General features: G+C 52.9%; 1 long non-coding RNA gene across 2 annotated transcripts; it reads right to left on the bottom strand.

The window, feature by feature from the left end:
• Window positions 1–1,957: 1,957 nt before the first annotated feature.
• Window positions 1,958–4,802, bottom strand: LOC120879671. Of its 2 annotated transcripts, XR_005724847.1 has the most exons (3): window positions 4,627–4,802; window positions 3,603–3,860; window positions 1,958–3,407 (listed from the first exon to the last, which is right to left on the bottom strand). It is a non-coding gene; the product is annotated as an uncharacterized LOC120879671 (long non-coding RNA). The 2 variants fall into 2 exon arrangements; XR_005724848.1 differs by lacking the exon at window positions 3,603–3,860.
• Between the last annotated feature and the right edge of the window lie 1,177 nt (window positions 4,803–5,979).

The raw sequence follows: 5,979 nt of genomic DNA, 5'->3' as shown, positions 1-5,979 counted from the left end.
CTTGAGAGTGACACAATCAGGTCAATGCCCTGAAAGAGCGGTGCCCAAGCGTGCGTGGGCACCAGAGGGCTTCTTAGACAACTGGGCCCCGCCCCCGAGCTTCTGACTCCCTAGGTCTGGGGTGGGGCCTGGGAATTTTCATTTCCAGCCAGTTCCCAGGTGCTGCTGGTGGTACGGGGTCCCGTGCTGAGAGCTGCTGCTTTAGAACAGCACAGCAGCATGGAGTGCCTGAGTATTTGCTGGAAGAAGGGCTGCCACGCTGGTCGCTCGATCCTCGCAGCTCACAGATGACGAAGCCCTGAGACTCAGTGGGCAGAGATGGCCCACACAGTCCACACAGCCATTCCATGCTGGGGCAGGAACTCCACCCTGGGGGCTTAGGGCTTCCGAGTGACCTCCCCTACACCTCGGCTCTGAGATGGTGCCAAAGATGGGGCTCTTGGAGGGCAGGACAGGGTGCTCGGTCCTCGGTGAGCATCACAGTCACCCAGTCTATGAGTCAAGCCAACAGGTGTGGGCGTTGCTGCGTCCCTGGGCTCCCGACCCTCTCACCCACTCCACCTGTGGACCCCCAGCTGCAATGAGTCTGCCCCAGCTCCTTGCCACGGCAGCAAGGCCATGAGCAGGTTCAGCCAGGCTGGGCTGTAGCTGCTGCAGAGCGCATCTCCTGATAAGACCCCCTTCCCTGGAGAAACCCCTGACCTTGCCTTGAAGTCCCCGAATGGCTGCTTCAAGAAAATCCAGGCATTTCCCTCATGGCCCTGTTCTCTGGCAGGTTCTTGCCTTCAGCACCTCTTGGAGGGACTCCACCCTGCACCCTTAGGAAGGGATGGCCCTGAGGGACTAGTGGCTGTCCTCTCTCAGCTCTCAACAAGGCTCACAGTCCCAGTCCCCTTCCTGGCTGAGTGACCCTGAGCCCTATTTGCAGACTGCCCACCTCAGAGGCCATAGGTGGGTGAGATGCCATATTATCAGGAAAACCACTATTTCCTGAGCACTCTGTGCCAGTTCTGAAGTCAGGCATTGGCTAGCACCCTCTCATCAGCAGGATGGATGATCTGCTGATCTGCTTATCTCCCTAGACAGGCCTGGGGGCCCCTCACCACTGCCTACCATGGATGGCCATGCTCACACAGCCCTTATGTACCTTATTTTTTAGGAGAGAAAATGAAGCAAATAAAGCAGATGGTTAAGAGTTAAACAGGAGTGAGGGGGTGCTTGACTGCAATATGGTTTTCTGAACTTTGCCGAATGCTTGAGCTATTTTCTGATACAATCACACTAGCTTGGAAGGCAGGAGGAGGTCTGAGAAACTGGGTCAGGAGCTGGCCAACCTCCTCATCATCCAGCTGTGATGGTGAAGACAGGAGGCTGTGACTCACTGAGAAATGCTGGGGTGTTCTGGATGTTTCTGAAACTCTGAAGTCCCCTCTCCCCTTGCCCAACTTCTGGCGAGGGTGTGCATGGGGTGAGCCCCTCAAATAGCAGGGTGAACCAGCGTGCCTGAGGGGTCACCCATCGCATTCCATCCTCAGACCCCAGAGCACACGGGGAATGCCGGGATCTGAAGGCTTTCCTGGAGCCCTTGTGATCCCGGTTCCAGCCCAGCTCCACAACACCCCCACTTCCCATGGCCATGGTGTGAGCCTTTGGGCCCCCGGCCCACAGAGGCAGCGAGTCCCCAAGCTCTGAGCCTGGTGGAAAGCACCTCGGCTGTAGAAGTGGGCTGACTCCAGCTTGTTGTGCTGTTGCTAAGATCTGTGCTGATCAGTCTGGATCTTGTGGGGTTTTTTCCTCTGGTTTCATGTTCTGACGGGAACTGTGCAAATCTGGAGCGAGTTCATAGCCGCCACAACATTCCAGAGGGTGTGACGCCGCCCCGAGTTCCTTCTTGGCCCCAGACCCCGCGTCCACACCCTCCCCAGCTGCTGAGCAGAGGGACCGTCAGGAGAGCAGCTCAAACCAAGGCTGGAATATGATTTATACGATTCGATCCTCAATTGTCCTTTCCAGATGCTAACTTGCCTTCCAGTGAAAAGGAAGACATTTTAGAGTCAGTACTGAATTCTGCTTCTTGGTTCCCTTTTCAGGTATTTCAAACTCCATAAATTCTGTCCTAAAATCTTCCCCCAGCCTCATATTCCACAGTGCCTTGCGAGCCAGACCAGCCGTCCCCCAAATATCCTTGCACCTGGGGTTCACCTCTCCCCTCCTTCCTGTGTCCTCCCAGCTGGATGGGATCAGATCAGACAAGCTCTAATTCCTTCCTCCCTCCTGCCTGCCTGCATCACTTCTCCCTGCCCTCTTTCCCTCAGGAAACATGCATGCTATCCCAGGGCTTTGTGTGTTCGAGAGACAGTTGCAAAATTGATTTATACATTTTATAAATAAAATTACCGGGTGATATAACTTCAGGTAGAGATGATGAGCACTTTGAAGAAAAATGCAGGCAGGAAGGAGATGAAGGTTAGGGTGTACGTGTGGGAGAGAGTTGGGGGCACTGAAGCCGGGGGTCGGGGGAGGCCCCAAGGAAGTGGAATTTGGGCAGAGACCTGGAGGGGAACACAGCAGCCTGAGAAAGACACACCTGGGGGCGAAAGGGCAGCCCACAGCCTGCGAGGGAGACAGCAAGGAGGCCCTATGGCTCCACGGTGAGAGGCACGGGAGCAGAGGCGGAGAGGGCGCCCTGGGGTCTGGGGGCTGCTGAGCTGCAGGAGGATCTGGGGTTTTCTTCCACATGCCAAGAAGCTCCAGGGAGCGGAACGCAGAGATGCAGCAGCATCGGGGCTGGGCTTTAAAAGGCTCTCTGGCTGCCCATGGGTCAACGGTGGAAGCAGACGTCAGGCAGAAGGAGGCTCCCGCTGCATCTGGGTGGGACACGGGTCAGGCCTGAGGGGCTAGCACTGGTGGCCCTTGGGAGAGGTGGTTGGTTTTCTCAGGGACAACACTGCCTGAACCGCCCTGGCCAGGCCAGATAGCAGCCACTTGCATGAGCTATCTTAATGACAGGAGGTCTTGGTAAGGAACGCAGAACTAACAAGGTACCACCAACCGGAGGGAATCGGCAAAGCTCGGAAGGAGACAAGCGTTCATGTGTCCCACCAACCTTCCAGAACCCACCTCGCTGGGACCCATCTTGGCTTAATGATGCACATGCCACCGGGAAGGACCCTGAGTCGGAGTGATCGGCCAGAGACAACTCAGAAACTAAGCCCGTCACGTAGAACCCGAAACTGAGAGCCACGTGGCAGAGCAGGCCTCCTGGGCCCTCTCACCCTCCTTCTCCCCACCAAGAGGGGCCCCTTCCCAGCGAAGTCTCTTGCTTTGTCAGCACGTGTGTCTCCTCGGACGACGCACACTCTCAGGCCCTGGAAGGGCTCCTCCCTCCTGCAACAGTTTCGGAATACCTGTTAGAGGGACAGGGTATGAGAGGGGAGGCCAAGTCAAAAACAGCTCTGGGGCTGCAGGCAGAGCCACCGCTGCTGGGAGGGAATGGGATGGGGAGAATGCAAGCGGAGTGTGTCTGTGGGGGCAAAATCAGGAGGTTAGTTTGGGTTCCAGACAGCGTGGAGCCTTGGGAGCCATGGAAACAATAAACAAACCCGCTCTGCGTTGGTCCTGAGGGCAGCAGAGGAGCCACTAGTGGGTTTCAGGCAGAATTCCAGAACATTCTAGATGTTATCTCCTCTGGGGAGCTTCCTGGTGCAAGTGGCCTCTGTCTTGTTAAGTTACTTCATTTCAGAATCTTGACTCAGTTTCTGCAATATTCTGTTTCACTCTAAAAGCTTTTACTGGGATTTCCTTGGTGGTCCAGGGGCTGAGACTCCACGGTCCCAATGCAGGGGGCCCAGGTTCCATCCCTGGTCAGGGAACTCTTAGTTACAATGCTGTAACTAAGAGTTCACATGCCGCAACTAAGGCTCAGTGCAGCCAAATACATAAATAAGTATTTTCAAAACTAAAATAAAAGCTTTTACCATGTGTTAGGCACTGTGCTGACCCTGGTGCCAGTGCCGTGGCATGAATTAGGAGGAGCAGACCATTGACTGTGGCACTGTTTCTTAGAGGAAATAGGCACAGAGAGGGTGGTCACTTGTCCAAGATCACACAGCTGGGATTCAGACTCAGGCAGCCTGGCTCCAGAGTCTGGGTGTGAAACCACTGCCCTCTATTACCTGACTCTTCTATCACCACTTCCCCACCCCACACACATGTCACTGTGCAGCTATGCACGTAGAGACCTCCAGGAGAACCTGAGTGGAGGATTATTCTCCAGTCTGGGTTTATCTGCAGGCTCCTCTCTCTGTGTTTAATTCACTAGATAAATATTTATATGTGAAGGCCGGGGCTGGGGGCTGCTGAGAAGCAGAGACGTGGAGCCTGTATTTCCTGCCTGCACAGGGATGGAGGGAGGAGGGGAGCGAGGTGGGGGCCCAGGCCGGAAAATTTGCCTTGCGGAGGGCTCAGCCCCTGGAGAGAAGAGAGCCCGGACATGGCCCCAGAAGCCTGGGTTAGGGGCAGGGGAGCATAGGCGTAGACAATGCCAGTTTTAGGGTCACTTCAGACAGCTCCCCTACCTCTCCCAGCCTGTTTCCACCTCGCTGTAGAGGGAGCAGAGACACCCACCTCCTAGCACCATCACGAGGGTCCTATGAGGCCGTCCACAGCCCCACACCGCCAGTGGGTGTCCTTTCTTTTCTAGCTCTGTGAAAACTGCCTACCAACACTCCACAAAGAAAACCAGAACTGGCGCTTCCAAGCCTGGGTCAACGTCCCGTGCCTGTCATGCACCGTTCTCTGAGAAGTTCTGGTGCTTCCAAGCCTGGGTTCAATGTTCCATGCCTGTCATGCACCGCTCTCTGAGAAGTTCCTTTCTCAGGGAGGCTAGACAGCGGCCAAATGCTGGGTGGTGGCTCTTGGCTTCCCAGTGCCCCCTGCCCGACACATGTCCCGCTGGGGCTGGTGCAGAGGACACAGGGCCACACGGATTCCCAGCTGTCTCTTGACACAGCAGATTCCAGGGCCTTATTTAGAACCTTTGCTGTTCTGGCGGTGGGGGGGGCGGGGGAAGCTGACAAACTCCCCAACCACTCTCCCCTCACCTCCACTCCCACCCCAGGGTAAACAAGGGCTTGGGCTCTGGAGCCAGGCTGACTCCCCAGCTTTGAGCACAGCCTCACAACTCTAGTCCCAGGCCTTTCAGGAACCCTCACTGCCAGTGTTGGCTGCTTAGGCCTGGGGCGCCTCAATGTAGTAGCCAGGATAGGGTGACTGGTGATCCAGAGAGGAAGAAAAGCAAGACCTTCTTTGGGAATAGAAGTGAAGATGCTTCCTCTGCACCATCTACCAGTATCATTAAAATGAAATACCATGAGTCTTAATAAGAATATATGTAACATTGCATATTGCCTAGAAGAAAGACTAGAAGGAAAGACAATAGGCGGAGACAATTTCTGTCTTTGGATGGTAAGAGATTAGGAGCTATTCTTTTAATTGATTTTTATTGGAGTATAGTGGCTTTACAAATTTGTGCTAGTTTCTGCTATACTTATACAAGATCCCCTCCTTTTTGAGCTATTTTTATTTACGTATTTATTTTTTCTATATTTTCTAAAAATTTTTCCATTGAAAATACATCATCATTAAAATCACAAGGAGAAAGCACCTTTTTAAAAAGATCAAATTGTTAAAAAGATGAAACCCAAAGATACAGTAAAAAGCTATAGAATATATTTTGAGAAGAGATGCAAAAATATAACATTTAAAGCAAAGATAATATATATAAGTAACATATAAACCAGATGAGAACAGATTAAGATATGTGACTAAAATAATATATGATATATGTGGTAGCAATAATATATTTTAAATGAGAAAATTATATGTGAGATAGAATAAAATACTATATCTCCTGTATATCTCCCAGTACAGTACATACTCAGGGCTCCCTATGGTTTACTTGTCTTTATCTCTTGCTGG

Source organism: Oryx dammah, unplaced genomic scaffold, assembly GCF_014754425.2.
Source record: "Oryx dammah isolate SB20612 unplaced genomic scaffold, SCBI_Odam_1.1 HiC_scaffold_20, whole genome shotgun sequence".
Taxonomy (NCBI): Eukaryota; Metazoa; Chordata; class Mammalia; order Artiodactyla; family Bovidae; genus Oryx; species Oryx dammah.
The sequence above is the reverse complement of the archived record's forward strand: the minus strand, read 5'-3'. Positions and strand labels throughout refer to the sequence as shown.